The sequence below is a fragment of the Harpia harpyja genome, chromosome W (genome assembly GCF_026419915.1).
Source record: "Harpia harpyja isolate bHarHar1 chromosome W, bHarHar1 primary haplotype, whole genome shotgun sequence".
In the NCBI taxonomy this organism is placed as follows: Eukaryota; Metazoa; Chordata; class Aves; order Accipitriformes; family Accipitridae; genus Harpia; species Harpia harpyja.
In genome coordinates, this window is record NC_068968.1 from 7,107,097 (window position 1) to 7,121,542 (window position 14,446).

Genomic DNA, 14,446 nt, shown 5'->3' on the forward strand with positions numbered 1-14,446 from the left:
AAAGCTGCAATTCCTTATCTTAAGTGAGCAGGAGAAGGAGCACAGCGTATGCGCCTGGAGGAGGGGGCCCCACGGAGGATGGGACTGTGCTTCTATCTTAATTGGTCATGCCAGCAGGGAAAGAGAGGCAACTCCCCAATGAACCCCCCCAAAGCTCACTGACTGATTCCAGAGACCCCCGGGAACGTGAACTGCGCATGTCGAGACCACTGACTAACACACTATAAAAGAAGGGAAGACAAGTTCTCAGCGCGGACCCTCCAGAACTGGTTCTCTATGCTGGCTGGACCAATGCTGGACCCAGGACTGGTGAAACCCTTTTCTTCTCTCTCTCTCTTTTCTTTCTTTCTTTCTTTTTCTCTTTCTCTCTCTCCCTCTTTTCCTTCTCTCTTTTCCATAGTCCCTACACCTCATCCTTTTAAACATAAACCGTTGACCAAGTCTGAGACTGGGAGTGGATCTAGCCGCCCCTGAGCTCCTCTTTGAGAAGGAGTCCAGAAAGCAAGGGGGTCCACTCTGAACCTCGTGACTCAATGGGAAGGCTCTCCTTCTGACACAGTTTCATGTTCCTTTTTCTGTTTCTTTTTCTACACCTCCCTTCTCTTTTCGAACAGTGGCTTAATGACATGATGCAAGGTTCATATTGATAAGTTCACTTGTACTTGGGCAAGGTTAGCTTGGTTGAATAAATGCTGATTGCTGTTTGAACTCCCCTGGTGTCATTTCATCTTAATTCTGACAAAGGAAATCCACGAACCTGTGTCGCTCCAATTTTGGAACACGACAACTAGATCGTTAGAATACAATTTCAAAAGCTGTTCAAAAGGTAATCCTTTGTTACAGTGATGTAGGAAAAAGACACAGTGGTATCCACAGTCCGTGGAGAGGGGATGCTGCAGTTGCTTCCTCTGGAAAGCAATATCCTTAGTGTTGTTTTTTAAAAAGGACATGATGCTTTCAGGAAAGAGCGCACTGTTTGGATGGTAGCCATACAAGTCAAAAACTTTTGATTTGCCAGGAAAATTGCTAGCCAGTGCTCTCCAGGCTGCTTATGTGGATGTGTATTCACAACCATGCTCTCTGTTCTGGGAGAAACATGGGCCCAAGGGAGCCAGTCACTGAGGTAAACACCTAGAAATGTTTCCCTGGTATAGGGGTCTGCTGAAAAAACCCAAGAGAGCTGTTCGGTGTCCATCCTCACATGTAGTTGAAGAGCACGTGTCTCCATCATTTTATTTCTATCATTGTGGACACATATTTAGCTAACAGTCGCAAGAGCATTCCAGATGCCTTTAGAAGACCTTGAACAGAATAAACAAGAAGACAAAAAAAGAAAGATGCCAATTGGAAGAACACAGATGCACATTCCAAGATAAAGGGAACTTGGCACAAAGAACCGCAATTCGGCAGTTTATCTTGACCAATTAGACTGAGACGTTTCGCGTGTTTTAGTTAATATAACCAATTGTGTCCTATGTTTATGCGCGTGTACAGTGTTAGTATAACCAATTATATCTTATGTTTGTGCGCGCGTACAGCGTTGATATAACCAATCATATTTTATGTTTGTGGGCGTGTACAGTGACTTTGCAGAATATGTGACTATAAGTATGTGTGTGTTTTAGCAATAAAGGGTCGTCTGCTGTCTGCTCTCAAGATTACAGGTGTCTGTCTACTTCAATCTCCTCAAATGGTGACCCCGACGTGATTGCGGGCCGAGAAAATGCTGGAATTGCTGGAAGTGCGTCCGGAGGAGAGTCTAGCCGAACGATCGTCTAGCCAGCTGGACTGAGCGGACAACCTTCTCCCGGGAGATCAATCACCCTGCTCATTTGGAAGTAAGGTGAGCGGCTAAGAGAATTAAAATGGGTGCCCAGATGTCTGTGGAAGAAGGGGCAATTGTACAAATGCTTTCGCATATCCTCTCCGTGAGAGGGATTAAGTATGATTCAAATACTTTACGTATGATGCTGAAGTGGCTTAAGGACCATGGTGCCCCCACTTCGAATGTAGAAGTCTTTGAAGTTAAAAATTGGGAAGAAATGGGAAAAGTAATTTGGGACTTTGTATCACGTGGGGACGTGAAGGCTCAGAAAATCTCCGCTACGTGGAGATTGGTGCTGGAAACATTGAAAGCCCTTAAGGCAGAAAAGGAGGTGGCTGCTGCTGTAAAAATTTCAATTGAAGATACCCTGGAAAAAAAAAGAAGTGTGTGTGGCGAGGTGGTAAATAATTTGGACAGTGATGAGGAATTAAACACCGAGGGAGATGTCATTAATGGAGGCAACGATCAACCTTTAAGTAACCTGCCTCTCGAGCAGAGACCTATCCCCTCTGCACCTCCCTATGAGACAGATACATCCCCAGGAGAAGCTATAAAAAAGCGATGGAAGGACATAAATGATAAAATGTTAACCGAAGGTCTAAATCCTGTGGCTTTTCCAGTTACAATCAGGCAGAATGACCCAAATGTGTGGCAACCTTTCAATTGGGATTTAATAAAAGAAGTACGGAAAACAGTAATGGCTAATGGACTGTCTGCTCCGTTTAGTCAGGCGTTATTGGAGAATATATTTTCTGGTCAAATTTTAACGGGCTTTGACTGTACACAATTGGCTACAATGATTTTAACCCCAACTCAGCGTCTATTATGGAAGGTGAAATGGGCAGAATTATGTGATTTAGCGGCACTAAGAAATTTGGAGCGCCCAGAAGGAGATCCGAGGTATATGATCACTTCTGCACAAATGATGGGGACTGGTGACTTTGCAGATGTTAATAGGCAAGCGAGGCTACCGGTGGAAGCGTTACAAGAATCAGCTTCCTTAGCTCTGAAGGCAATGGTAACCTTGCCTGAAGCTGGAAAGCCAGAACAATCATTTACAAGTATAAGGCAGGGTAATACGGAACCTTATATGTCCTTTATTGATCGTCTGCGAGATGCTATTGAAAAGCAAATAGATAATGCTGATGCCAAAGAAGCATTGATAATAAAATTGGCTGTGGAAAATGCAAATGCAGACTCTAGAAAAATACTACAATCGATGCCAGGAAGAGTGACGCTAGTAGATACGATAGAGGCCTGTAACAAAGTTGGGTCTTTGGAGCATAAAACTACATTAATGGCCAATGCTTTTGCTGTAGCCATGCGAATGGATACAAAAAATGTTAAGAAATGCTATAAATGTGGACAACCGGGACATTTGCAATTTCAGTGTAAAGAAGGGCGAAACAAAGTGGAAGCTGGGCCTAATATATGCCCTCGTTGTCATAAAGGGAGACATTATGCTAACCAATGTAGATCTCGTTTCACAAATGAAGGTGTAGCTCTGCCACCTCGAGATACCCCATCTCCGGGAAACTACAAGAAGAGTGCGAGGAGCGGTGCGATGACCCCAACAGCTCCGAAAGGATCCCAGAACGGCGCCAAGAAGGATGTCTGGCAGAATTGCCAGCCCGAACAGCTGGAAGTGCCGGAGTGGATGTCTCAATAATAGAAACCATTCTACTATGGAACTCTCAGGTACATCGTGTGCCAGTAAACGCACAAGGACCATTAGGTAATGGGCTTAGTGCCCTGTTGTTGGGACGGTCTAGTATAACATTACAAGGAATTTTTGTGCTTCCCGGGGTGATTGATGCGGACTACACAGGTCGTATTTATGCTACGATTTGGACGCCGTCTCCACCAGTATCGATACAGGAAGGAAGCAGAATTGCACAGCTAGTCCCTTTTAAAGCAAATGTACCATGTAAGGTTAATCAACAGCGTGGCAATGCAGGGTTTGGATCTACGGGATTAGAAGCTCAAATTATGTGGTCAATGGAGATCAATAAAACAAAACCTAGTATATCAGCAGAGTTACAAAATGCAAAGAACAGGCCAGAAAAAATAAAATTACAAGCATTAGTGGACACTGGAGCAGATGTAACAGTTCTGTCGTGGGAGGACTGGCCTGTTACTTGGGAGCTTTCTGAGATGGATTCGAAACTGTTCGGTGTGGGAGGATTATCAAAAACTCGACAAAGCAAATATATGATTCAATTGATTTGTCAAAATTCAGTTTCTTATATCAAACCTTATGTAACCAATATCCCTATGAACCTGATAGGCAGGGATGCATTAAGTCAAATGGGATGTGTGCTTAGTACAGGAGACAATTTTGTGGCGCGGCCATTGACGGGCGACCATGCCTAAAACTGAAATGGAAAACAGAGGAACCGATTTGGGTAGATCAATGGCCGCTGACTGAATCTAAGGTCGCCATCTTGAAACAGTTAGTACAGGAGCAATTGGAACAAGGGCACTTGGTGAATACCACAAGCCCTTGGAATACACCAGTTTTTGTCATTCCAAAAAAATCTGGGAAATGGAGACTATTGCATGATTTAAGAAAGATAAATGAAGTAATGGAAAATATGGGAGCCCTTCAATTAGGGTTACCCATGCCTACCATGATTCCACAAGGATGGAACATTTTGATTATTGATTTAAAGGATTGTTTCTTTACAATATATTTAGACCCAAAAGATGCGGAAAAATTTGCCTTTTCTATCCCCACCATAAACAAACAGGAACCCATGGAACGTTATCATTGGGTAGTTCTGCCACAAGGAATGAAAAATTCTCCAACCATATGCCAATCCCATGTATCCCAAGCTCTAAAAGGGTTTAGACAACAAAATCCAGACTTGATTATTTATCACTATATGGATGATATCTTGATAGCAGGGAAAAGAGAGTTATCCGAAAAGCTCAAAGAATTGACTACACAATTGTCTGATTTTGGTTTAAAAATAGCACCAGAAAAGGTACAAAAAATGCAACCATGGAAATATTTAGGCTGGAAGATTTTAGAAAAAACTATCATTCCACAAAAACTGGAAATTACAGACAAGATTGAAACATTGAATGATGTGCAAAAATTACTGGGGACAATCAATTGGGTTCGAACACTGTTGGGAATAGATAATGAGCTTCTGACCCCTTTATTTGAAATGTTACGAGGCGACACTACCTTAATGGCACCTCGACAATTGACTCCTCAAGGTAAACAAACATTACAAAAGATAGCAGATATAATATCCCAGAGTCAGGCTTTTAGAATTAAAGAAAATCTTGACATTAATCTTAGCATTTTAAACCGAGAAAAACAACCCCTCGGGATCATATATCAATGGGAGGGAAGTCACAAAGACTTGTTAATAATAGAATGGATCTTTTTAGCTCACCAGGCCCGAAAAACCATATTTTCTCGAATTGAAATGATTTCAGAATTAATTATAAAGGGGAGACGTCGGATTATTGAGATTTGTGGACAAGAACCACACACGATTGTTGTTCCTTTGACTCAAGGATATTTACAATGGTGTCTACAGAATAGTCTAACTTTACAAATTGCTTTTGCAGATTTCGAAGGAAAGATAGATATTCATCTTCCTGCACACAAAATGTTTACCTTGCTACAAAATATACAACTAGAAGAAAAAGAATTGTGTGCAGAGTTACCTACTGATGGTCCTACAGTATTTACGGATGGCAGTGGAAAAACAGGAAAGGCAGTAGTAGTTTGGAAAGAAGGTCAGGTATGGAAAAATCACATTGTCACATGTGAAGGCTCCCCCCAAGTGGTAGAACTTCAAGCTGTAATAGAAGTATTTAAAAAGTGGCAGGATGTTGAGGTCAATATTATTGCTGATTCTTTATATGTGGTAGGTGTAGTAAAACGCTTGAGACGGGCTTATTTGAAAGAAATTGATAACATCACATTGTTTGAAAAATTTAAGATGTTGCTATTTCTGTTAAACCAACGGACAAAGTGTTATTATATAATGCATGTGTGAAGTCACACCAGTTTGCCTGGATGGATCACAGAAGGGAATAAACGAGCTGATTTGCTAGCTAATCCTGTATGGACTGGGCCACCCCCCAATAAACTTCTACAGGCACGTGGAGCTCATAGTTTTTTCCACCAACCAGCGAAAGTATTAGCCAAACAGTTTCAAATTTCTATAGCAGATGCCAAAGCCATCATTCAATCCTGTGCTGAGTGCCAGAAATTATCTGGGCACGGAGATGGCGCTATAAATCCTAGGGGTCTGCAATCCTTGCAATTGTGGCAGACTGATGTGACTCACGTACCAGCTTTTGGAAAATTGTGTTATGTTCATGTTTCTGTTGATACATATTCCTTGATGATATGGGCCACAGCACTTGCGGGCGAAACAAGTCGACATCTACAAACACACTTACAACAAGCATTTGCAGTAATGGGTGTCCCGGCCCAGATAAAAACAGATAACGGACCATGTTTTATAGCACAACGGACTCAGGAATTTTTTCAGCAATGGGGAGTTACTCATATTACTGGCATTCCTCATTCTCCCACAGGTCAAGCTATAATTGAACGTACTCATAAAGTATTAAAAGACTTTTTGGAAAAACAAAAAAAGGGGGAATTAGGGGAACCTCCTTCAAATAGACTCATGAAAGCAATATATGTGATGAATTTTTTGACCCTGCATGGAGAGTCAGTAGTCCCCCCTGTAGTTCGGCATTTTCAAACAATGAATAGTGGGATTCAAAATATTGATAATGGGTGGAAAGTCTGGGTTAAAAATATTGAGCGTCAGCAATGGGAGGGACCTTTTAAAGTAATAATGTGGGGCCGAGGTTATGCTTGTGTCATTACAGAAAATGGGCCGAAGTGGATTCCAACTAAATGGACGAAACCTTATGCTGAGATTGATATGGAACACGCTGACTGTAGTAAGCAGCATGACAGTGGCACTGGTGATTGATCCACATCGTTTAACACTGTGGGACAGTAAGAATGTTTGGGTGACACTGACAAAAGCTATTAATCAAACCTCTTTTTGTGTGTCATTGGCATTACCTGAACAGTCTTTTATTCTTATGTATTTTATTAGGTATAATGTTGCTTTTGCCGTGTTTAATTAGCTGTGTTCATAGGTTTTTGCAAAGGGCAATACAGCATGTTGTTACTTGTCGAAAAACAAAAAAGGGGGAATTGTGGACACATATTTAGCTAACGGTCGCAAGAGCATTCCAGATGCCTTTAGAAGACCTTGAACAGAATAAACAAGAAGACAAAAAAAGAAAGATGCCAATTAGAAGAACACAGGTGCACATTCCACGATAAAGGGAACTTGGCACAAAGAACCTCAATTCGGCAGTTTATCTTGACCAATTAGACTGAGACAAGTTTTGCGTGTTTTAGTTAGTATAACCAATTGTGTCCTATGTTTATGCGCGTGTACAGTGTTAGTATAACCAATTATATCTTATGTTTGTGCACGTGTACAGCGTTGATATAACCAATCATATTTTATGTTTGTGGGCGTGTACAGTGACTTTGCAGAATATGTGACTATAAGTATGTGTGTGTTTTAGCAATAAAGGGTTGTCTGCTGTCTGCTCTCAAGATTACAGGCGTCCGTCTACTTCAATCTCCTCATATCATGTCAAATACACTGTATACGATCATATTAATGGTCGTGGTCAAGGCCCCTGCAAAGCATACTTCTGCTCTCAGGCTTCCTGTTTTAATCAGGGAATAGTTATCAGCACATTCTTGGTCTGGAGACAGGTCAAAGGTGAACAGGGTACAGCCATGGGCAAACTCTTCCCTGTCAAGTAGCAGGGAATGGTCTTTCATATGGCTGCCAATCATCTGAATGAGCTGCATGTATTCTCTCACACAGCAGCCATTCTCAAAATCAGGCTGCAGCTGTTTCGCTGACATTTGTTCACCATCCACAGAGAGGGCCACAAAATTTACAGCATAATGTTTAATGTTGAAAGGGTTCTTAGCATAATTGCCACTAAAAGCATTGTTATCTACAAACCAAATAACAATAAGCTTAGCTAGCTGTCCCAGAAACAAATTTTCCTGGTTGCTGACACAACTGCCGGCCAGTATGCTGAACTCTTTCATGCCCACTTGGTATTTAGTGCTGTCCATAAGTAATGCCCCAAACGCGCTCCAGGCACCACCCACACCTTCTTCATAAACAGTGAGGCATAGGTAATAACTAGCTTGTAGGCTCCTGCCACCAGGGACCTCATCAAACAAAAGATTAATTTTTACATCCACTCTGCTCAACAAAAGCTTGTCTTGAAAGAACAGTTCACTGTGGAGGGGTCCCAATAGTTCAATCCTCCTGTTCTAGGCCATCAGAGCCAAGCGTTGCCTGAACCCCTGATTACCAACACCATCCAGCGTGACTGCTCCCTGCTGCCCATCTGTGTCTTTGTAGAACAGCCCCACGGAGAAGTGCATGGACAGCATGCCACGGCTGTAATTGAGAAGCAACTCAGTGAAGGTGCAGTAGGGGTACAAGTTGTTGCTCTGGCTTATCAATCGGTCCCTCAGTGAAACTTCTAGCTGGCTGAAAATAGAGGCCAGTGGGTAATTCACGAGACCCATGGCCTCACTAGCTCCAAGGTTGGACATGTCAGCTTTTACAATCTTGCAGCAAACGTACAGCAAGGTGTTGTTCAGATCTATGTCATCTTCCCCATTCCCAGCTATGAAAGAGTCCAGAGGTGCAGACTCTGCAATAATGGAAAGTGGAGGCACCTCAATAAACAGGCTTTTCTCAATGCTGGTCTGTGTCAGGGACACTTCAAAGAAATCCAGTTCTGATTTGGTACATTCTTCTGAGCAGCCACGAATGAAAGCTATCCCTGTTAAAATATATTTCCTTTTCTAGTGGTAGAACGGGACCTCTTTCTCTGGGTTTTCTGTTTCTTTTGCATGGTTCAGCCTGTCTTGTTGTTCTTTTTCTTCTTCTTGTCCTGGTCAGGCTGTTGTCTGGCGGCACCCCCCTTCCTTTTTTTTTTTTAAAGGCTGGGGCAGTCCTTCCCTCTGGGGGTGTGACTCGGCCAGATCCCCAGTTGTAGAAAAAGTGTAAGGCTTTTCATCTGTTTCAAGCTCTGTTTTTCTTATGATGGGGTCATAGACCAGGCCCACTGCTGGAGAGTTGACAGCTGAAGCTTTGTTGTGGGAGTTAATAAGATGGTTCATAGATTCCATAAACATGGAGAGGGATGGATAATAGCCTTTCTGCAAAGTATACTGCCATGTCTTGCCCTGCAGCGCTATTTCAAAGATGGCATCTTCATTGATGCTATTCCAGCTGTGCAGTTACTATATTTCCACCAGCCCCACCTCACACTTCCTGGAGAGCCCAAGGGGCCTCTCCAGCTTTATAGTAAAGTTCAAGCTGGTGTTTTGTGGGAAGATTCTGGCATTGCTGGCATTGCTGGCATTGCTGGGTAGCATAATATAGAAACCCCTGTCTGCCATCCTTTTTCCACCTGCTCCACTGCCAATCACAAGGTATCCTGGACTTGGGAGACTTCTATCCAACTGTTAAATTTCTGGGGCCAGCCACTCCACCAGCAGCTGTTTCTTTCTTCCTTTCCCTTTTGCAGTGATGATCTTCTCAAGTTTGTAGATTCTGTCCCTGTAAGGATTCATTTTTTTGAAGTTCGTCAGGGTAAAATGCCCCCTTGATTGCTTCGTGATCATAGTCTATTAAGCGGTACACCCATATCTGTCCCTTTCTCATGATTCCAGCTACTATGAAAATTTCATCTGTGAACATTTGCTCATAACCCTTCTCAAATCTCTCTTTCGTTCTAGACACCCTGACGTGGTCTCCCATTTTGAGCAGAGGAGCAGATTCTTTAATTTTAAACACACCCCCATATATGGTTTTCCAAACCCTCGCAGAGTTTGAAGTGTTCACATCCACAGGCCTGGCTCTGATAGTTCTGTGGAAACTATGGTTATAGTTCTTTATAAACTCCGACAACACATCAATGTAATGAAAAGTGTTGTTGGTTTTGAACATCCTGTTAAAGTGCTCTATGACAGAGGCTTTTACTTCATTATTAGTAACAAAATGGTGAACATCACACTGCTTTAACAGCTTGTTTAAAGGCTGGTTTAAAAATTCTTCTCCCTGGTCAGTCTGTAATTTCCGAGGCTTGTGCCCCCTGCTGAAAAAAATTTTTTTAAAGCCCTAGCTATTTCAGAACCTGTTTTGCCTTTTAGACCAACAGCCCAGACATGCTTGGATAATGTCTATCACCATTAAGATGTGCTTAAAACCATCATTGTGTTTGGAAAACTGTTGCATATCCACCATGTCTGCCTGCCATTGTGCTTCCACCTCTGCCACAATCACCTTGTTTCTTTCAGTGTGCTTTCTTGCAGTCTTGTGTAAGCTGTAAGCATTCTGGCTTGCAAGCCAGGTTACCACTTGGCTTCTGTTCAGGTCAGCAATTCACCTTTTAGCAGCTTCAAAAAGGGGATTTATACCCCCAAAGCTTCCCACCTTCCCAGAAAAATAGTAAATGTCTTTTAACAGAAGCAGCAACATAGACATGTCTACCGACACACTGCTACTTCACATATGTAACAAAATGAAACACTGAAATATATATTTATACATATTTGTACAATCCTTCATATATACTTCTATATATGTATATATTGTAGATAAATTTACATTTTTTTTTTATATCTGAGCACTTCCTGGTCCAAAGGAGGCGGGTAGCCAATCACAGGGCTGCCTGAGAACATGTTGGTATGATGGAGTCAAGAAATGGCTGTCAGCCAATCACAATGCAGTATAAAAACACATGGGGAATGATACTATCAAAAGTGGTGTCCTCCCTGTATGTAATGACAGGGGAGCTTCCTTTTCTGACATGCTTCTGGGTATAGCAGGAAGGGCGGCTAGTCCTGCCAGCCAATCACAGGGCTGCCACCACACAGCTGCTCACTCACTCCCCCTGCAGTGGGATGGGGGATAGAATCAGAAGGGTAAGAGTGAGAAACTCGTGCGTTGAGATAAAGACAGTTTAACAGGTAAAGCAAAAGCTGCACGTGCAAGCAAAGCAAAATAAGGAATTAATTTGCTACTTCCCATCAGCAGGCAGATGTTTAGCTATCTCCAGGAAAGCAGGGCTTCATCACACGTAACGGTTACTTGGGAAGACGGATGCCATAACTCCGAATGTCTCCCCTTCTTCCCTGCAGCTTTTATTGCTGAGCATGATGTTATAGGTTATGGAATATCCCTTTGGTCAGTTGGGGTCAGCTGTCCCAGCTGTGTCCCCTCCCAACTTCCTGGGCACCCCCAGCCTACTTGCAGGCAGGGCAGTGTGAGAAAACCAGCTATAGTACTTTCTATAACATGCAACTCAAATCATAAGTCACAACAATTTAAAGGTATATCCATTACAATCTCCACCCCTAAACTATGAGAAAACCCATGAGTTTTCTCACTTATACCCTTCTGATTCTCTTCTCCATCCCTCTGTGGGGGGAGTGAGTGAGCACCTGTGTGGTGCTTAGCTGCCTACTGGGGTTAACCCACAACAATATGCCAGGAGAGATATCCATTTCCTCTGTACAGAATAACAAACCCTTGCTGTCCTTAACAACACCTGCTGGTTATATATATAGCACTGTATTCAAGCATGCGGGAAACATCCTCTAGCACTGGACCACAATTATCTGTCCTAGTAAACGTCTAAAATATTCCCCATCACCATGCAGGTCTGCCAGCCAGCACCCTGCAAAACACACAGAGCATTGTTGGGACCATTCCCGATAGGCAGTTCACATGAAGCCAGTTTGTTTTGGACTGAAAGAGAGTTTATCTGTATAGCTGTGGGCTGTTCCATGCCAGTTGTCTATAGTTGACCACATTTAATGTATGAACATAGATTTAGCCTATTATCTGGGCTCCGGCATGGATGTTGGCTAGCCATGGAAAGGGCAGAGTTTTAGTGGAACACAGCTTGTGCATGGGTGTGGAATGATTGCTGGAGGTGACTTATTGATATGTCCCCCTGCCCTCTTAAGGGAAGGTAAACCTCCAGGATGGAATGCGGTGGATATACAAGAAATCTGTTCCATAATAATTCCCTAAGCAACATAACCTGCAACCTTAGATGTTAGCAACACCAGGGGAGCTTGGTATGCTGAGGCTAAGAGAAACAACACGGAGGGTGGAGTGGAGTGGAGACACCACGGCCAGGCTCTGTGATATCATCGCAGGGATGGGGAACTGGAACTACTGGAACAAGAACGATAGGTCCCTGCATTGAATCCGCTGAAGCAAGGAGGTGAAACAAGGGGGTTCTGTCAACCTACTGGCCTACTTCTGATTTATATCATAAAGTGCCCCATTCTGGAGTAGTGACACGGAACTTTGCTCATTATAATCTCATTATAATACCAAAACACACCTCCATCCCAAAAACTACCTACCTCCAAGGTGCGACCACCCCTCACTGAACATGCACTCTGAATCTTCTCTAGCATATACCTTTAAAAGTAAAGTGAGGAGATTTTATACCATCATAATAATGATATGTATGACGAGAGAAATTCAAGTTCCACCTAAAAATAAGAAAATATAAAAGGGCTTAAGAGAGGAGGAATGCTAGGGAAGACACCATCATAGACAAGTCAGGAGGACATCGCTGACTTCTGGGATCAGTCGACGGGTTGAACGTCTCTTCCCTGCCATAGGGACGCCTATTGGGTAAGATTCGAACCCTCGGTTATACCGAGTGCTTCCCCGGGAAACTTAGAAATCTCTATAGAGTTTTCCATAATTTAGTGTGCTTGTAGTCGACTGTATTATTATTATTTGCACGTGCTTTGCAGACACTGTATTTATCACTGGCAATCCAAAAGAACCTGTACTCCTGTTGCTTTAAAAAACTCTACTATTCATTAATCTAGCTGCAATAGTTCATTGAACATGACTAAACTCCTTAAGTCTTGCCATTCTAGTTAGTTGAACGTGACTAAATTGAAAGTACATTGCGCTATTTCTGCATCCGTAATCATGATAGTTCAATATATTGAACGGGACCAGACTTATAGTGCTGAATTGGGCATCACCCAGAATCTAAGCCTAGCCGCCCCCAGCCCCTCTGATATCTGAGGATAACCTGGAATGCAAGGGGATTTATTTTCTGCCAAACTTCATTATGCTTTAATGCAACAATAGCATAAAATAACTGGAGTTAAACCAGTATAATTTAAGAAGAAGAAGAATAAAGCCCCTTCTATCAGTGTCCAAAAGATTTTGGGACTAAGGACCAAGAGCTATGAAGTTTAATTAAGCCAAATAATTTTAAGGCTCTCGCATAGAATTTGCAATGATCCAGGATAACTCCAGCCATGCAGATCATCATTAGAAACACCTGGGCCTGAGCACCCTCGGTTATATGGAGAACTCCATTATATTTACACACTTTTCCAGAAATGTCAAGGCATGCCCAAATACTATAAAATTGAAGGAACCCCTTCACCTATTGTTAAAAAAGCCAGCCTTTCTGGGGAAAAAGACAAGAGATGTTACTAACATATAAATACATCATCTACCTAAGTTAAAATAAAACAAGAGAGAAAACCATTTCCAACTAAAATTTTAAGACAACTTTTAACTGGCAGACTTTAAGTATTCAAATTGGACATGGGCTACTGAAGCTAAAAAACTTATGTTTATAATAGCAGTTCAGTAGTACAGTTAGATAACAGTTTAATTTCTTATTCATATGGCCTGTGTCATGGTTTAACCCCAGCCAGCAACTAAGCACCACGCAGCCACTCACTCACTTCCCCCCCACCAAGTGGGATGGGGGAGAGAATCGGAAAAAAAAGTAAAACTCATGGGTTGAGATAAGAACAGTTTAACAGAACAGAAAGGAAGAAAATAATAATGATAATAATAACAATAATAAAATGACAATAATAATAATAATAATAAAAGAATTGGACTTTACAAAACAAGTGATGCACAATGCAATTGCTCACCACTTGCTGACCGATGCCCAGTTAGTTCCCGAGCAGCAATCCCCCACCCAGGCCAACTCCCCCCAGTTTATATACTAGACATGACGTCACATAGTATGGAATACCCCGTTGGCCACTTTGGGTCAGCTGCCCTGGCTGTGTCCCCTCCCAACTTCTTGTGCCCCTCCAGCCTTCTTGCTGGCTGGGCATGAGAAGCTGAAAAATCCTTGACTTTTAGTCTAAACACTACTTAGCAACAACTGAAAACATCAGTGTGTTATCAACATTCTTCTCATACTGAATCCAAAACATAACACTATACCAACTACTAGAAAGACAATTAACTCTATCCCAGCCAAAACCAGGACAGCCTGTTCAAAAAAAAAAAAAAAAAAGTCCCTGAATCCTGCACTAAGCCATTAGAATGTCTGCCACCTTTTAAAGATGCAAAATGGTTTCCTGCAGGTTGGAATCCACCAGTTTCTAAAGTTTCCCAAGAAGAAAATAACAATAAAAAATCCTGAAGAAACAGAAACTCTTGTACTCCTGTATTATATTTCACCTCTTCTTAAGGTACTTAGCGATTAAGAGGA